We start from the raw sequence: 19387 nt of genomic DNA on the forward strand, positions 1-19387 counted from the left end.
GTAGTTTATATTCTAGTAAGAAATAGCAACACATAAAGAGGAGTAGTATCATCTCATATATAGTTGTTGTTGTTGTTTCAGTCATGTCTGACTCTTCATGACCCCATTTTGGACTTTCTTGGCAAAGATACTGGAGTGGCTTGCCATTTCCTTCTCCAGCTCATTTTACAGATGAGGAAACTGAAGCAAACAGGGTTAAGTGACTTACCCAGGGTCACACAGCTGGTAAATGTCTAAGACCAGATTTGAACTCCTGAAATGTCTTCCTGATTCCAAGCCCAGTGCTCTAACCACTGTGTAACCTAGCTGCCTCATCTCATCTAACCCAAGCATTTTTCCTCACTCTCTCCTTCTTCAGCTATGTCTTACAAGAACAGGTGGCTCTTTTCTTAGCCAAGGCAAACCCCTGTACATGCACCCTTGATTCCACTTTATCCTATCTTCTACTTCAGATTGTTTCCTCTATCATCACCACTTTCTCTGTTCAATCTCTTCCTACCTACAGGCTCCTTCTCTGCGGCCTGGAAATATTACCATGTTTCCCCATTCGTAAGGAACTCTCATTTGATCCAACCATCCCTGTTAGATGTTATCCTATATTTCTTTTCCCCTTAGGAAGGTCATCTATAGAGGATGACTCCACTTCTCCTCATACTTTTTTTTAAATTGGGTCTCCCTATCTATCCTTAGCTATATGTCCTTGGCTGGAAATACAGAAGCCACTCACTGGCCCAATCCTACTACTGTTTGCTATAGGAGTTTTGGCCTACCCCATTTCTAACCTGGGCTAGATCAGCCCTCCTAGGGGCTCACTCCATGAGTGCCAGACTCAGTGTGCGTTCCCAATTAGCTTCACTCCACTGTTACTTAAAACTCATAAACTCAAGTGATCTACCAGCCTCAATCTGTCATTCTCTTCTAAAGTCTCTGCACCTTGACTTTTGGCCTCATCCTTTAAACTGCTATCCATAGCATTATCAATGATATCATAATTGTTGGATCTAATCTCTTTCTCAATCCTCATTCTTCTTATCTTCTCTGTAACCCTTGACACTATCAATTACTTTCTCCTCCTGAATACTGTCCTTTATGATTTTTATGACACTGCTGTCTACTGATTCTAATAGATCCTTCTTAATCTTGTTTCCTAGGTCTTCAATCTGGTCACACCCACTAACCATGGCTGTTCCCCAAGGCTCTGCCTTGGGTCTTCTTCTGCTCTCTCTTTATACTATCTCACTTGATGTCATCTGTGTTGGATTATCATCTGTATGCAGATGATTCTGAGGTTATTTATAGTCTTGTTCTCTCTCTGGAGCTCCAACTTCATATTACCAACTGCCTTTTGGACATCTTGAATTGGATGTCCCATAGGCATCTCAAAATCAATACATCCAAAGCAGAACTCATTCTTTCCACTCAAACCCTCCCCTCTTGCCAACTTTCCTATTATCATCAAGGACACTACCACCTTCTCATTCACTCAGGTTCACAATGTTGGTGTCATCCTTGAACTTTGCCCTCACCCCATATAGTCAATCTGTTGTCAAATCTTGTTAATTCTACCTTCACAATATCTCTTATATATGTCCCTTTCTCTCCACTCATATAGCCATCACTCTGACACAGGCCCTCATCACCCCACAACTGGACAATGTAAATGTTGATCTCCCTGCCTAAAGTTTCTCCTTATACAAGTCCATCCTCCATTCAGCTGCCAAAGTGATGTTCCCAAAGTGTAGGTCTGACCATGTCATGGTCCTGTTCAGTGAGCTTCAGTGTCTCCCTTCTATCCCCATGATCAAATATGAAATCCTTTATTTGGTGTTTAAGGCCCTTCACAACCTGGCCTCTCTTAACTTTCCAGGTTTCTTAGACTTTAGTCCCCAACATCCATTGTACAACCCAGCTACACTGGTCCATTTGCTATTTCTCTTACAGAACACTTGTCCTAACTTTGTGTCTTTTCAGATGGAGCTAAATCCCATGCCTGGAATGCTCTCCCTCTCACCTCTTTCCTGACTTCTATGTCTTCCTTCAAGAGAGCTCAAACCCTTATAAAAAAAAAGACAGCTCAAATCCCATCTTTCCAGATTACCTTACATTTACACTGAATATGTCTTGCATGTACATAGTTGTATGCAGTCTCCCCATTAGAATGTGAGCTTTTTAAGGGCAGGGACTGTGCTTTTGTTTTTCTTTGCATCCCCAACACTTAGCATAGTGCCTGGTACATAGTAAGCACCTATAAAATGCTTGTTGAATTTTAGACCATGTTCCACTATAAATTCAAAATGGATACGTAGACTAAATGCTATAGATTGTAACATAAAAAATGAAAAGAGAAGCAGATAACATACCTTTTTCACAGCTATTGGTCAAAGATATGAGAAGACACCTCCTGCCAAAGGCGGGAGGTCCATAGGTTTGGAACATTAGATATAATTTCATATTTTTTAATTTATTGATTGGTTAAATTGAATTCTTTCTTTAAAAATTCCTTGTTATATGGGATGGCGCTATGGGAGAAGGGATGTAGGGGGAAATTTAGGCAATGTAAAAACAAAAGATCCATAAAAAATTATTTTAAAAAGACAAGTCCTCATCAACTGATTGATTCCCACACCATTCAGGACAGCTAACAAAGTCCTAGAGTAGGTCTTCTAGGGATGAAGTATTAAGACCTCCCAGATATGGTCTTTGGTTGAGAAGTCAAGGTGGTTGGAGAGGAGATGTGTTTCAAACAGGTATTCCAGGTTGTGTTATGTCTCCTTCTGGCTGGCTTTACACTAAGAACAAGCATAGAGAAGTCCCCAAGTCTCCTAAATTACATAGCCATTGACTATGTTGGTTCCAAGCCTGGTCACCAGGAGCTCTACAGTCTATTCTGTCCTACCACTGACTCTCTTGCCTTCACCTGGAATAGCTACCCTTTGTACTAGACCTTCAAGACCACTTCCTTTCCCACCAAGCTCTAGAATTGACACCATGCATCTTGGGGCTATGTTGTCCTGATTGGTGGATGAGTGAGTGAAAACTCACTTAACCCACTACATTATATTTAACTGTCCCCAGGTTTACATCCCATCTACCAGGAAACCAGAGCCTATAGGCATCTTGCTATCTGCCCTTGTGAAGAGCAGCACTGCTACCCCTCATTCCATCCCCCTCCAATCCATTCTTGCCACTTCTTGCTTTTTCTCTGGGAAGAGTGAACAATCAGTGCAAAACCATTGCTATTGGCATTGGTAGAACAATTGACTATCTTATGGTTCTACTTCGTCCCTGAGACTCTTAAACCAAAAGTCCCTTTCCTGGCCACTACTCTCCTGTATGTGTCATATCCCCCTGTTAGAAAGCTCTTTTAAGGGCAGTCACTGTGTCTCTTGTATTTGTATACTCAGCACCTACAACAGTGCCCAACACATAGTTGATACTTCATAAGTGCATTTTCATTCATTCATTAGTAGCTGTTTCATTAAGAAAATATATTTACTTGATGTATGCAAGAGCTTTTCTTTTCCCATGTTGTGCATTTCACACAACATAATCCATTTATAGCTACCCAAAAATACTTTGCATCACTGCTAACTATAGACTCTCTTCCTGCAAAACATTATATACAGGAAGTTCAAAATTAGCATCATAAAGCAAATCTCCACCTGTAAATCCATTTTCATATCATATCCTGCAGAAAATACTTTTTGAAGACTGGGTAGCTACTCACTAAAGGGTCTTAAAGGGTCAACTAGGAAGTCAATGATTCTCTGAAACAAGAGGGCTAAAGGAGCCATGTTTACCTATATAGACCTAATGCAAGGGAACAGCTATTTTACAAATTTCTATCGTTTAGATTTAAATTGGAAATTATCCTGCCCAAAGTTCTCCTGGGAAATGTATTTTCACTAGCTGCAATGTGGAAAATGTCAATCATTTCAAGATTATCTTGAGAATTCATAGCGCATAGGTGAAAGTGGATGCCCACCTGGTACTTACTCTAGGGACCCCAAAGATTATATTATGCTCAAGAATACCAGATAAATTGTTATTCCTGGCATGTCTTTAGTTCATATAACTAAAGATGACCTAAGACTACTTAGTATCAGCAGAAATTATGTGACAGTTGGAGTTTGGCCAAAACTGGATCAGTTTCCAATATAAATGCCCAACTTGGCTAAAAATATAGTTATTTGTCTCCAGGTGATGCTACTTAAAAATTGTGCCTTTATGTTACTTTTTTTAGAAGCAGTGAAATGGAGAGAGTGGAAAGACTATAGTATCTGGAGTACCTGGGTTCAGGTACTTAGAATATGTTGCTGAAACTGAGTCTTCCTTTTCCTCATATGTAAAATGAATCAATTAGACTAGGTGATTTCTGAAGTTCTTTAATGCTCTAAATTCTAAGACCTATGAGTTTGAATCAAACATTTAACTAGTTAGGTTGACACGAAATACAAAAAGATATGTCTTATCATGGCAGCTATTCAGAGAGATAGAGAAAAAGTCTACAAAGGAAGTATACCGGTTGTTTATAGAGGGTAAGGTTGTAAACATTAACAGGGAAATAGAAATATTGAAGGAGATATAAATGTAACTTCAGTTCAAAGGGATTAGTAAATTCTGATTAAAACTACCAATCCAAGGAGGTCATTGACACACAAAAAAAGCTTCACCAAAATATACCTGCCCTTTTTTTGTGGCAACAAAAGACTAGAAACAAAGTGGATCCCCATTAATTGAAGAATGGCCAAACAAACTGTGGTACATGAATTTAATGAGTATTACTTGATGTAAGAAACAACCACCACACTAAATACAGAGAAGCATGGAAAGACGTACATGGATTGAGGCAAGAGTGAAGTAAGAAGAGCCAGGAAAACAATGTACACAATGGCGGCAACAATATAAATGGAAAAAAGCCCCATCAGCATATATAACTGAAACTGAATAATGCAGGAGTATAAAGAACAAACAATCTTGACCCTAAATAAAAGCTGTAAGAAGATACCTTCCCCAACTTTTTTTAAACAGAACCAAGGAGCTTCTCTGTGTATAACATTGCATATAATAGCAGATTGGGTTTTTTTTTCTTAATGTGTTGATTCATCTTGCTTAATTTTTTCCCTTTTTCCTCAGTTTCCTTATCTGTAAAATGGGGACATTGGGCTAGCTGGCTTTTAAGGTCCCTTCTAGTATTAAATCAATTATCCCATGATCCTAGAAAGTAATCCAGGGATAAGGTGGTGAGGTCCTAGACTCAAAATGTGGCAGCACGGAGGAAGAAGAAAAGTCACAGGAACTGGAAATGGATAGAAAGGGAGGATGAAGGGAAATGTGGTGCCATTAACCAGCAGAACTTAACATCCTCAAGAAAACAGCCTGAGAAAATTCTTCTCTAGCAAAGCATATTGTTAAAATTATACAAGACTTTCAAATGGAGCTGGGCAGACAATTTTATTCAATAAGCCATCAAGTGAGATATAAAATAGGGAGACAGAGGGTCTCCTGAGGTGTATCCCAAAGTCATAGGGGCCATCCTATACATAGTCCAAATGAAAGGAGGATTCTCTGTTGATAAATTCTATCTACACTTCATATGATGACAATAAAAGAATCATAGGGGTCATGGGATCATAGCTCGAGAGCTAGGATTATATCTCTGTAGCATTTCATAGGTTTCAAAGTGTTTTCACATATATTCTATCATTTAAGCAGCACACACACAAAAAGCTCTGTGAAGTAGATGAGGTAGGTATTCTGTTGATGAAGGGTTTTTTTGGGAGGAGAGAGAAGAAAGTGAGGGGGAAAGAGGGAGCCCAGACCTGTGATTTCACCAGTGTGAGGAACTCCCAGTATGGAAGTTCTGGACTACTCTAACAGCCTGCTCATTGAGCTCTCTGCCTCAAGTCTCTCCTCACTCCCATCTTTCCTCCATTCAGCTGACAAAGCGATCTTCCTAAAGGAGAGGTCTGACCGTGTCACCTTCCTTACTCAATAAACGACAATAGTTCTCTATTATTTCCAGGATGAAATGTGAAATCCTCTGTTTGGCTTTTAAAACCTTTCACAACCTGGCCCCCTCCTACCTTTCCAGTCTTACACTATGTCCTTCCTCTCACCACACACTCATCACACACTCTATGATCTAGTCACATGGGCCTCCTTGCTATTCCTCACACAAGGCACTCCATCCATTCCCCAACTGAACTTTTTTACTGACTGTGCCCCATACCTGGAATTCTCTTCCTCCTCAGCTCTACCTCTCAGCTTTCTTCAAGACCCAACTAAAATCTGTTCTTTTCAAAGGGGCCTTTCCCAGCCCCTGCACTTTCAATTCTCTTTCCTCTCCCCACTTTCTCACCTCATCCCAGACCATTGCTTTCTCTCTGAGATTACTTCCTGTTTATACTAACTATATTCTGAACCACTATAGTTATTGTCCCTCTATTAGAATGTGAACCACTTGAGGGCAGGGATGCCTCTCTTTTTGTCCCCAGTGCTTAGGACTCAGTGCCAAGCACATAGTGAGTACTCGATAAAATGTTTGATAAACATAATAAATAATAAAATAAAATAAACAAAATAAAAAATAAAGTGCTTAATAAAATGTTGTGGTTGAAAAATCCCTTCACTGATGCAGATCAGTGCCTTTTGGGTAAAATTCTTAGATCAGCTCTTGGGAGCATGGAAAGGGCCACATAGCCAGCATAAGTCAGAGGCTCATGGATTTAGGACTTCACAACTCCAAGACTGGTTCTCCATCCCCTACATCCTGCTGCCTCTGGTATAATTATGCTGAATTTAGAGAATTTAGAGAAACAGATAGTGAGGAAGAATGCTGTAGCAGCAAGAGCACAACATTTCAGGTCAGAGAAAATTGGTTCAAATCTTGCTTCTGTTGCTTACTAGCTGTGGGACCTTTGGCAATTCACTTAAATTCTCTAGGCCTCAGTTTTGTCATCTGTAAAATGAGAGGGTTGGACTGACCATTAAGATTCCTTCTGACTCTAAATCCTAGGAAAGATGAAGTGTCTTTCTCAAGGTAGTACAAGGCAGAGCCAATTGTAAAAGTGGGGCATTCTGCCTTACAGGATCACAGAATTTCACAGGCAGAGAAGTTAAATTGTGGACCAAGGAAAGATACATTGACCCTGTTTCATGGTACTCCTTGGGGTCCCTGCCCCCAACCCCACCAAGGTTCTAAACCACAATGATGTATTATAATTTAATTCTCTTTTTCTTAAGAGATAGGACCACAAGTTTTAATGTAAGAGGTAGAACTGAGTATGTTCTGATTTTGTCTTTTAAAAGCTGTGATGTTTGCAAATGTTTTACATACTTCCTCCAGCAGAATTTACTTATTTCAGGTAATCCATATTTGTCAATAGAGCACTAACCTCGTAAAAATAAGGCAATTATACCTCAGTGACAGAGCTAAATATTATGTCACTATATGAGGCAAAATGCATTGTTAGTCATTTCTTCAAATATGATTTGCTTCATAAAAGCTGCATTTCCAGGCATTGGAACTCAGCAGGGGTTCTTTGTCAACAATCTTCCATTTCTAGCTAAATTAAGTAATCATATGGCTCCAACATTTTGAAGACGAGAATGCAAGAGGCTCTGTGCATACAGCACGTACAGAATTATACAGATAGCTTTAAATGAAGGTAGTTATCTTTGGGGGGAACCATTGCACAGGATAGCAGGTCAGCTCCTCTCAAAGAAAAAAATCAACACAGTCTGGAAAAGGCCATTAAATTAAACAACACCATAGTAAAAGAAGTTCTTAAGCTTCCCAAAAGGGCTGACGTAGACATATTTCTTGTTACAACATTATATGTAGAGGATGCATTTGTTTTCCTCAGGATTAGCATCAGGAGTTGACATTCTGGGCTCTAGTAAAAATGTCAGAAGTGACCCTCTTACTCTTTTCTGATGACTTTTCTGTTCAGATTGCCCCATCAGTGTTTGGGTGATATTTACACAGGCTACTGGAGTCAGCTATTTTAAGATCAGGCCTTTAAGCAACTTTATAAATAGATTTCTGAAAAATCACAGGGCCTGTAGAAATTCCATTGAATAGGCTGCAACATTTATCACTATCATTTCTCTGCCTCCTCATCATCCCAAAGTCTTAATGCTACCCATTCTCAGGTTGAGAGTGAAAAGTAATTGCCCTCAGGAAACTATCTGTCTCACTACATTCTAACATTTTGGAGATTTAAAGGAGATTTCACAAAAGAATCAAAGAGACTCATAACGCATAGAAGAGTAGACCTTTGTTATGACTCATCCTGACTCAAACAGTGGTAGACCTATGGCTCAAAATGAAACATCTGGGGCAGGGTTCATGATGGAGAAAAGGCAGAGGGAGAGAGATTCTGGGCTATATCCGAGTCTCAGTTGCTAGAAAGGGAAAGTATTGGTGTGCTAGTGGTCCACTGAGTCACAAAGAATTGGACATGATTGAACAAAAATATACACTGGGCATAGTTGTCAAAGCAACAGATCCTCAAACCATTCATAAGGTTATGACAGGAGGAAATGGAGGGGAGTGTGACTGGTCAGTAGTGGCCAAGATTACCCTCAGACCTGGCACGTTTTCCCAACCACACTCATTATTTGTTGGGAGAATTTCTCAGCCTGGGTTCCTGAAGAACCCAGAAAAAAATCTTACCCACAAGCTACATCAGCTGACTAAAGTCAAATAACTGACATAATCAAGGTGTAAAGAAAATGATTTTATTGGTATGCTAAGGAAGATTGCTTGTTGTAGCAGATTTAGCTTCTTCAGGTACAGATTTGGATCGTATGACTTTTAAGGCCTGTTTAGAGTAGCATTCTACAGCAATTTAGGATAGATAAGTAATATTTTTCTTTCTTTTAAAAATATTTTATTTATTTGTAACATTCATTTAAAATTTTTTGAGTTCCAAATTCTCTCCCTCCATTGTAACCCTTCCCAACCCCTTGAGAAGGTGAGCAATATGATATCAATCATACATGTGAAATCATGCAAAACATGTTTCCATATTAGCTATGTTGCAAACAAACAGAAAAAAAAACCTCACGATGAAAACCAAGAAACGCATAGAAAGTGAAAAAAGTATGCTTCAATCTGCACTCAGAGTTCATCAGTTCTCTCCCTGGAGGTGGATAGCATTTTTCATCACGGGTTCTTTGGAATTGTCTTGGATCATTGTATTGACCAAAGTAGCTAAGTCCTTCACAGTTGATCATTTTTGCAATATTGCTGTGATTGTGTACAGTGTTCTCCTGGTTCTGCTCACTTCAGTTTGCATTATTCATAGAAGACTTCCCAGGTTTTTCTGAGACCATTCTGTTCATCATTTCTTACAGCTCAATAGTATTCTATCACAATCATATACCATAACTTAGTTAACCATTCACCAATTGATGGGTATCCCCTCAATTTCCAATTCTTTACCATTGCAAAAAGAACTGGTATAAATATTTTTGTACATAAGGATCCTTTTTCCTTTTCATTGACCTCTTTGGGATGCAGATGAAGCATTGGTATTGCTGGATCAAAGAGTATGCACAGTTTTATAACTCATTACACATAGTTCCAAATTGTTCTCCAGGATGGTTGGACTAGTTCACAATTCCACCAATAGTACATTAGTGGACCTATTTTTCTATATCCTCTCCAACATTTATCATTTTCCTTTTCTGCCATGTAACCAATCTGATAAGTGTAAGATGGTATCTCAGAGTTGTCTTATTTTGCATTTCTGTAATCAATAGTGATTTGGAGCAGTTTTTCATGTGATGATAGCTTTGATTTCATCTTCTGAAAGCTGCTTTTGACAATTCCTTTGACCATTTACCAATTGGGGAATGGCTCTTACTTTTATAAATTTGACCCAATTCCTTATGTATTTGAGGAATGAGGCCTTTACCAGAAAAAAAATGTTATAAATTTTTCCTCAGTTTCCTACTTTTCTTCTAATTACTACTGCACTGGTTTTGTTAGTACAAACCTTTTAAATTTCATGTAATCCAAATTATCCATTTTATTTCCTGTCATGATCACTATCTCTTATTTGTCATAAACTCTTCCCTTATCCATAAATATGATAAGTAAACTTTTCCATGCTCCCGAAATGATATCACCCTTTGTATCTAAATCACTTGCCTATTTTGATCTTATTTTGGTATACAGTATGAGATGTTGGTCTATACCTAATTTTTGCCAAAATGAATTCCAATTTTCTCAGAAATTTTTGTCAAATGGTGAGTTCTTACCCCACAAGTTTGTATCTTTGGGTTTATCAAATGCCAAATTACTGTAGTCATTTACTAGTGTGTATTGTGTACCTAATCTATTCCACTGATCTATCACTCTATTTCTCAGCCAGTACAAGATTGTTTTAACGATTATTATTTTGCCACCTTCCTTCACTTTTTTTTCATTGATTCCCTGGATATTCTAGACTTTTTGTTCTTCCAGATTAATTTATTTTTCTAGCTCTATAAAATAATTATTTGTTTGATTGATATGGCACTAAATAAGTAAATTAATTTAGGTAGAATGATCATTTTATTATTTTGGCTCGGCCTACCCATAAGCGATTAATATTTTCCAGTTGTTTAAATCTATTTTTAAAGTGTTTTGTACTTGTGTTCATGTAGTCCCTGGGTTTGTCTTGGCAGATAGGTTTCCAAGTATTTTGTAATGTCTATAGTTATTTTAAATGAAATTTCTCTATCTCTTCCTGCTGTGTTTTGTTAGTAATATTTAGAAATGTTGATGATTTTTTTTTTGGATAGGCAATGGGGTTAAGTGAGTTGACCAGGGTCACACAGCTAGTAAGTGTTATGTGTCTGAGGCCAGATTGAACTCAGGTCCTCCTGAATCCAGGGCTAGTGCTCTATCTGCTGCGCCACCTAGCTGCCCCTAATGTTGATGATTTATGTGGGTTTATTTTATATCCTGCAACTTTCCTAAAGTTGTTTATTGTTTCAACTAGTTTTTAGTTAATTCTCTAGGTTTCTCTAAGTATACATCATAACATATGCAGAGTGATAGTTTTGTTTCCTCACTGCCTATTTTTATTCCTTCAATTTCTTTTTCTTTCATTATTGCAATAGCTTGAATTTCTAATGCAATATGATAATAGACATTCTTTGCTTTATTCCTGATCTTATTAGTAAGGCTTCTAGTGTAATCCCATTAAAGACAATGCTTATTCTTGGTTTTAGATACTTATCATTTTAAGAAAGGCTCCATTCATTCCTATGCTTTCTAATGTATTTAGTAGGAATGACATTGTATTTTGTTAAAAGTTTTCCTGCATCTATTGACATGATAATAAGATTTTTGTTGTTTTGGTTATTAATATGGTCAATTGTGCATATAGTTTTCCTAATATTGAACCACCCCTGTATTCCTGGTATAAATTCTACCTGGTCATAGTGATTAATCTTTGTGGTATATTACTGTAATCTCCTTGCTAGTGTTTTATTGAAAATTTTTGCATTAAAATTCATTAGGGAAATTGGCCCATAGCATTCCTTCTCCATTTTTGGTCTTTCTGGGTAAGGTATTTAAATGATATTTGTTTTATGAAAGGAATTTGGTAGAACTCCATTTTTAAACTTTTTTTCAAATAGTTTATATAGTATTGAGGTTAATTTTTCCTTAAATATTTGGTAGAATTCACTTGTAAATCCATCTGTTCCTGCGGATTTTTTCTTAGGGAGCTCATTTACGGCTTGTTCAATTTCTTTTTTTCTAAGATAAAATTATTTAAGTATTCTATTTCCTCTTTTGCTAATTTGAACATTTTCTGTTTTTGTAAATTTCCATCCATTTTACTTAGATGGTCAGTTTCACTGGCATATAATTGGTCAAAATAACTCCCAACAATTTCTTTAATTTCATTTTTACTGGTAGTACATTCACCCTTTTCATTTTTGATACTGATAATTTGGTGTTCTTTTTTTTTCAATCAAATTAACTAATGCTTATCTATTTTTTTTTATAAAACCTGCTCCTAGTTTTATTTATAAGTTCAATGTGTTTTTTTTTTTACTTTCAATTTCATTAATCTCTTCTTTGATTTTCAGGTTTTTCATTTTTGTGTTAAATTGAGAAATTTTAATTTTTTCCTAGATTTTTTTTAGTTGTATGACCAATTCATTGATCTGTTCTTTCTCTCTTTTATTGATGTATGAATTTAAAGATATAAATTTTTGCTTAAGTACTGCTTTGGCTACATCCCACAAATTTTGGTATGTTGTATTGTTGTCAATATCTTTGATACTGATTGTTTTTATGGTATGTTCTTTAATCCACTCATTCTTTTGGATTAGATTATTTAATTTCCAATTAACGTTTAATCTATATTTCCACAGTCTTTTATTGAATAAAATTTTATTACATTATAGTATGAAAAGGGTGCATTTAATATTTCTGATTTTCTGCATTTGGTTGTGAGGTTTTTATGTTTTATATATGGTCAATTTTTGTGAAGGTGCCATGTATAGCTGAGAAAAAAGTGTACTTCTTTCTATTCTTATTTGATTTTCTCCATATCTAACTATTCTAAAATTCTATTCATCTTTTTAACTTCTTCCTTATTTATTTTGTGGTTAGATTTATCATAATTCTCAGAAAGGCAAGTTGAGGTCCCCTACTAGTATAGTTTTACTATCTATTTCCTCATGTAATTCATTTAGCTTTTCCTTTAAGAATTTGGATGCTATGTCATTTGGTATATGTTTAGTATTGATATTACTTCATTTTCTATGGTGCCTTTTAGCAAGATGTACTTTCCCTGTTTATCTCTTTTAATTGGGTCTATTTTTGCTTTTGATTGCCTAAGATTATGATTGCTATCCCTGTTTTTTTTTTTACTTCAGCTGAAGGATAATAGATTCTATTCTAGCCCCTTATTTTAACTTTGTATATATCTCTCTGTTTCAAGTGTTTCTTATAAACAACATGTTGTTGGATTCTAGTTTCTAATCCATTCTACTATCCACATATATTTTATGGGTGGATTCATGTCATTCATGTTTACAGTTGTGATTACTAGCTATGCTATTTTTTTTCTGTTATCCTCTCTTTTTACTCTGTCCCTCCTTTAAAACTTGGTTTATTTCTGATCACTACCTCCCATAATCTTCCCTCCCTTTTATCACATCCTCTTCCTTTCTCTCATTCACTTTCATTCCTATTTCCCTGTTGGGTAACATAGATTTCTATACCCAGTTGAATGTGTATATATACTCTTCCCCTACACTGTAAAATCTCTTCCTTGCACACTTCTTTTATGTAAGATAATTTTCCTCAATCTTCCTTTCTCTTCCCATTTCTTTCTCACCCATACACTTTTTAAAGATCATCCCAACATAGCCAACTCCCAGCTGTGCTCTCTATCTATATAGAGTCCTTCTAATTGTCCTAATAAAGATAAAGTTCTTAGGAGTTACATGCATCATCTTCCTATATAGGAATGTAAACAGTTTAACCTTATCGATTGCCTTATGATTTCTCTTTCACATTTATTTTTTTTATGCTTCTCTTGAGTCTTATATTTGAATATAAAATTTTCTATCATCTCTCACAGGAATACTTAGAAGCACCAAAAACTTGCCAATCCACAGAACTAGCTCTGAAACAGCAGTGTAAAAGATCTTGAAGGTTGAGACACCTCCAACCCCACCCTTACCCCACGAACAGAGCTCAACTTTAGCATAAAGTTCAGAGTCAAGAAATAGTCTGGAAAATTTAACAAATAACAGAAAAACAAACCTAACTATAAAAAGTTACTCTGATGACATTGAAGATCAAGAACAAACTCAGAAGACAACAGTATCAAACCAGTTGCAAGCAGTCTCAAAGAAAAATATCAATTGGACAAAAGCCCAATAAGGATTCCTGGATGAGCTAAAAATGATATTAAAATCAAATAAGAGTAGTAGAGGAAAAATTGGAAAAAGAAGTGAGAATAATGAAAGCAAATTATGAAAATACAATTAACAGCTTGGTAAGAGGCTCTAAAATACTGAAGAAAACATTTTAAGAAATAGAATTGCCCAAATGGCAAAAAAAGGTACCAAACTTCACTGATGAAAGTAATTCTTCAAAAGTTAGAATCAGGCAAGTGGAAGCCAATAATTCCATGAGATTTCAAAAAACAATAAAACAAAGTAAAAAGAATAAAAAAGAAGAAGAAAATGTGAAATACCTCATGGGAAAAACAATTGATCTGGTAAACAAATTGAGGAGAGATAATTTAAGAATACTACCTGAAAGCTATAATTTAAAAAAAAAGAGCCTAGACATCATATTTCAAGAAATTATTAAGGAAAACTACCCCAATATCCAAGGACCAGAGGGTAAAATAAAAATTGAAAGAATCCACCAATCACCTCCTGAAGAAGATCCCAAAATGAAACTCCCAGGAATATTATAGCCAAATCCTAGAACTCCCAGGTCATGAAGAACATATTGCAAGCAGCCAGAAAGAAATAATTACAATATCATAGAGCCACATTATCACACAAGATCTACCAGCTCATCAAGAAGTCCCTACTTTTGTGGTGAGCCTGTAAGGTTCTTTACATATGCCGTCTATACAGCTACAGTATTTGACTTTCTGAAAAGATTATTGACGCGTCCATCAAGTAAGTGATCTAAGTAAAATCATGATGTAAATTTATTTCCTAGTCTTATTAAAGGCTTACCTTTTAATTCCAAGGTAATTCCATTCTTTCATTGGACTTATACTAACAGAATCAGAATTTTGGAGTTTAGAGATTACCTTGTCTACTCTACTCATTTTACAGATGAGGAAATTGAGACCCAAAGAAGAGAGAAATGATCTGTCCAAGGTTACACAGTAAGGTAATGTTGAATAGGGACTAAAGCCATACTCCAGGTCTCCTGGCTAGTCACACACAGCAAGATGTTGCTGTTTTCTCCCATCTCTAAGGGCTTTAGTTTCTTCATTTACAAGATAAGGGTATTGGCCTAAGTCAATGGTATCAAAGTCAAATAGAAATGCTGTTAAACTGACATAAGGATTCCCAAAGGTATATATTGACATAGAAAACCTCATATTAGCATCATCTATGCCTTGTTGTAGTTTTCCTTATCTTGTTAAATGTTACATTTTAGTCTGATTTCAGCGACCTTAGCTGCACTGGGATTGTTGAAGGACGTTGCCTTACAGCCTCTTATTTGACACCTCTGGCCTATATGATACCCTTGACTCCTTCTATCTTTAGTACTCTACAAATCTAGGTAGGAATACTGGGAACAAGACCAAGAGAGAAGTGGTCAGGTAGTGGCTAGGCCCTGGTTAGTTCATGAAGAGCCATACAGTCTGGGCTTCCTGTTTTGGTTCTTGAAGTAAGGTCTCACTGGTTGACTCCATCTCTGAATGAGTTCAAAGGTCCTAGTTTTGATAAAATAGGTTCTGTTCTTCTTGGGGAAGCAGATCATCCTTATCTTTCCAAGAACCTTTCTCAGAATACAGGGTCATAGCTTCTGACCTGACTGAGAACTTCTCACTAGATTCTATTTCCCATGATACTGCATTGAGATTGGGCCCTAGGCGGTTGACCTGGTTCAGTCTGGTTTCCCTTTCCCTCAGCACTGACTTCATATAGGTTACATATTCTTCTTTTAAAAGTAGAAAAGAGAAACCATAGGGTTCTAACAACAACTAAAATGTACAAAGTGCCTTATAGATATGAATTCAATATTCCAGTTCTGAATGATTTATTATTCACTAAATAGATAGAATGTACTTTCCTTGTGGTTAAGGGGTACTTCATGTTTGTCTTTGTATTCCCAAAGCACCTAGCACTGTACGTGGCACATAGTAGGCACTCAACAAATGTTTTTTGATTGGTTGGTTGATTGTACAAGTCCAGTGCCATGTTCAGAGTAAGTTACTGAGAGTGAGCATGAACATATTTAGTAAGTCAGAAGTAATTTTATCAAAGGAATCATCAGACCACTACATCACTGTGTCAATTTAATGATACTGTCTAAAATAACTTCAGCTCTGATTTTTGAAACAGCTGACACATGTCTGTGTTAGCCAACAAATAACTCAGTTTTTCTGGAATTGGTCTAAGTAAATACTAGTTGGAATACTGTGAGTAACTTAGAATCCTAGCTTTAGACTTGGAAAGAGATGTTAGAGATCAATTAGTCCACCTTCACCCCCACAACCCCAGTTGTAAGAAAACCAGGAGGTTTGCACTGAGCTCCCAGACTTTTCCAGGGAAAACATTTCTTTCTATAGAGAGAGTTTCCTGATGAGGAGCAGCAGCAGCTTATGTGATAGATTACAGCTTTGAAAGGGGAGATAGAAAATTATATGAATGACTGAGTCCATTTTGAGAATACAGCCCAGTAGTGGGACTCCAGCTTTGAGGAGGCCCTCTTAGAAAACCTTTTGTTGGACTTCCAAGAGCCAAAATGGTGGAGTAAACACTAAATTACCATAACTCTCCCATATTCACTTCCAAACAACCATAAGATAGCTCCCCAAAATAAATCCTGGAACAGCAGAACCAGCAAAAAGATGGGGTGAAACAATTTTTAGCCCTAGAAATTTGGAAGATTGGCAGGAAAGGTCTGTCTCACCTGCATGAAAGTGGAGCTCAGTCTAGGACAGGAAGTAACCCAGGAAGCCAGCAGAAAGCCCCATCTCAGCAAACCAGTGGGAGATCCTGAACCCCAGTGTGATGGAGCAGGCAAACACCAACACTAGGACCCCTCACATGCCTCAGCATAGTCAGGGGAATGGGCAGACTCCAACTCTGAGAACCACCACGTGCTTCAGCACAGCCCCAGGCAGGCAGCCTCCAGTAGCCAGACCAGCATGTGCTTCAGTGTAGCCCTTGGGGAAATGTAGAAACATCCCACAAGCCTCAGCACAAGCTAGACACCAGCAGTAGGACCTGACTCTGTACCAGATAAGTTGCCAGACCCCTACAACCTCCAGCAGCACCAGACAGACACAAGGGTCCCCTGTGGGCCTCAGGGCAGCATCAATGCAACACAAGGTGAATAGCCAGGGCCTGCAGCCCCTGGCACAAGAAGCCTGAGACAGTGCCCTTTCCACCCCGGGACAGAATTCAAATTTAAAAGAAAGGAAAAAGGCCAAAAAGATGAGCAAAAAACAGCAACAAAAGAATCTGACCATAGAAAGTTTTTATGATGACAGGGAGTATCAAGACACAAACTTGGAAGATGACAACCAGATCAAAACACCTATGGGCAAAGCCCCAAACAAGAAATGGGAAGTGGTCTCAAGTCCAGAAAGAATCCATGGAAGAGCTCAAAAAGGAGTTAAAAAACATATAAGAGATGGAAGAAAAATTGGGAAAAGAAATGAGAATGATGCAAGAGAATTATGAAAAAAGAGTCAACAGCTTGGAAGAAGAAAACAACTGTTTAAAAAGTAGACTTGTCCAAATGAAAAAGGAGATACAAAAATCCACTGAAGAAATCAGCTCCTTAAAAAGTACAAATTGGCCAAATGGAAAAGGAAGTACAAAAGCTAACTGAAGAAAACAACTCCTTAAAAGTTAGAATTTGGCAAGGGAAAACTAATGCCTCTATGAGACATCAACAATCAATCAAACAAATTCAAAAGAATGAAAAAAAAGTAGAAAAAAATGTAACTGACCAGGAAAATAGATCCAGTAGAGAAAATAGAATAATCAGATTACCTAAAAACCATAATCAAAAGGAAAACTTGGACAGCATCTTTCAAGAAATTAGCAAGAAAAACTGCCCTGATATACTGGAACCAGAGGACAAAATAGGCATTGAAAGAATCCACCAATCACATCAGGAAAGAGATCCAAAAATAAAAATTCAGTGGGGCCAAATAGAACCAGACTAATTGTCTTCCACAATACAGGCCTTCATATGTGGGAACACAGCTAACTTGTTCCCCATGTATCTTCTTTTCTCCAGGCTAAACATGCCCAGTAACTTCAACTGATCATTATGTGTCATGGATTCAAGGCCCTTCCCCATCTTGGCTGCCTGTCTCTGGACATGCTCCAATTTGTCAGTAACCTTAAAACTTGGTGCCCAGAAACAAACACAACATTCTGATTGTCTGATGAAGGCATACTAAAGGGATTTTCATTCTGCTCTTCCCAGAACCTGTTCCCTTCTCTTTTCCAAGGATCAGTCCAAGAATACCTTGTTATTGTTGTTGCTTTTACATCACACTACTGACTCATATGAAGCTTGTAGTCCACCACAACCCCCAGGTCATTTTCAGAACAACTAGTAACCTCTTTCTATGATACTTGCGATGCTGACTTTCTGTATTCAAGTTAAAGACTTTATGCTTATTCTCATTGAATTTCTTCTGATTAGATTCTTGGATTTTGTCTCCTGTGAATTGAACAGATGCTTCTTCTCTTCCTTCTTGTGGGTCTTTTCTATGGTATCTAACTTAGAGAACATACTTAAGCAGTATTCTATGTCCCTTCCCACCCCCAGCTTTTTAAGTGTTTTGAAGTTCCTTATTTGTTTTGATAGACACAGTAGAAACTTTCCCTTCCCCCTGCCCCTGAAGATGAGCATTCTTGCTTCCAGCCAAGCCCTCCTAGCCATCATCTGGGGAAACATCTATGAAGAAGGGAATGACCATACTCACCAATTGCCAACCAACAGCCACGTACAGGGAAGGCAAACCAGCCTAGTTGAAGCAGCAAGGCACCCTGAGGGAAAGATAAGAAGCACTATGTGCCAGGCAAGTCAAACTACCACCATCACTTTGACTACCATCTCCCCTCAGACCCTTATGGAAATAGTCAAGGACCCTGAACCCAAGAGCCATAGGAATAGCAATGATTCCGACCTAGTGCTCCCAGCCATGATCTCCTGGGAAGTAACCCCAGCTCTTGGAGAAGGACTGTCCTACTTTTCTATTTGCACTCACAGTACTTAGAACAGTGCTTTATAATAAATGCTTCATTCATTCATTCATTCTGGGCTGTAAATGACACAATTATGGGAACACTACAAAGGTGTGGAAAAAATTTTTTGGACTTTATTAAATTAAAAAAAGAAAAATATGACTAAGCAAACAACTACCAACTTATACATACTTTCCTCATTTATAACTACTGGATATTCATCCAGATGACGACATGCAGTTAGATAGACAACAACATTTTTTATAGCTTTTTTGGTAGCATTTCCAGTCTTGTCAACCAGATGTCCCAGACCACATTTCTGCCTTATATATAATGTTGGCCAATGCTTCACTTTGGAAGATGTTGAAAACAACATCTATCAGGAGCCTGCCTTTTTTGTGTCATTAACAATTTCAATTTGGATCCTGTTGTTTGAGGGACTATAGCTTTT

At 37.4% G+C, this 19387-nt stretch overlaps 1 long non-coding RNA gene across 1 annotated transcript in view; it reads right to left on the bottom strand.

The window, feature by feature from the left end:
* The window catches only part of LOC110211640 (uncharacterized), a 54577-nt gene that overhangs the window by 25861 nt on the left and 9329 nt on the right, over positions 1-19387 (bottom strand). The window contains exon 2 of the long non-coding RNA XR_002325457.2: positions 18675-18738. This is a non-coding gene — a long non-coding RNA (uncharacterized LOC110211640). The remainder of the gene's footprint in view (positions 1-18674; positions 18739-19387) is intronic.

Source organism: Phascolarctos cinereus, unplaced genomic scaffold, assembly GCF_003287225.1.
Source record: "Phascolarctos cinereus isolate Bilbo 61053 unplaced genomic scaffold, phaCin_HiC Scaffold_726;HRSCAF=1367, whole genome shotgun sequence".
In the NCBI taxonomy this organism is placed as follows: domain Eukaryota; kingdom Metazoa; phylum Chordata; class Mammalia; order Diprotodontia; family Phascolarctidae; genus Phascolarctos; species Phascolarctos cinereus.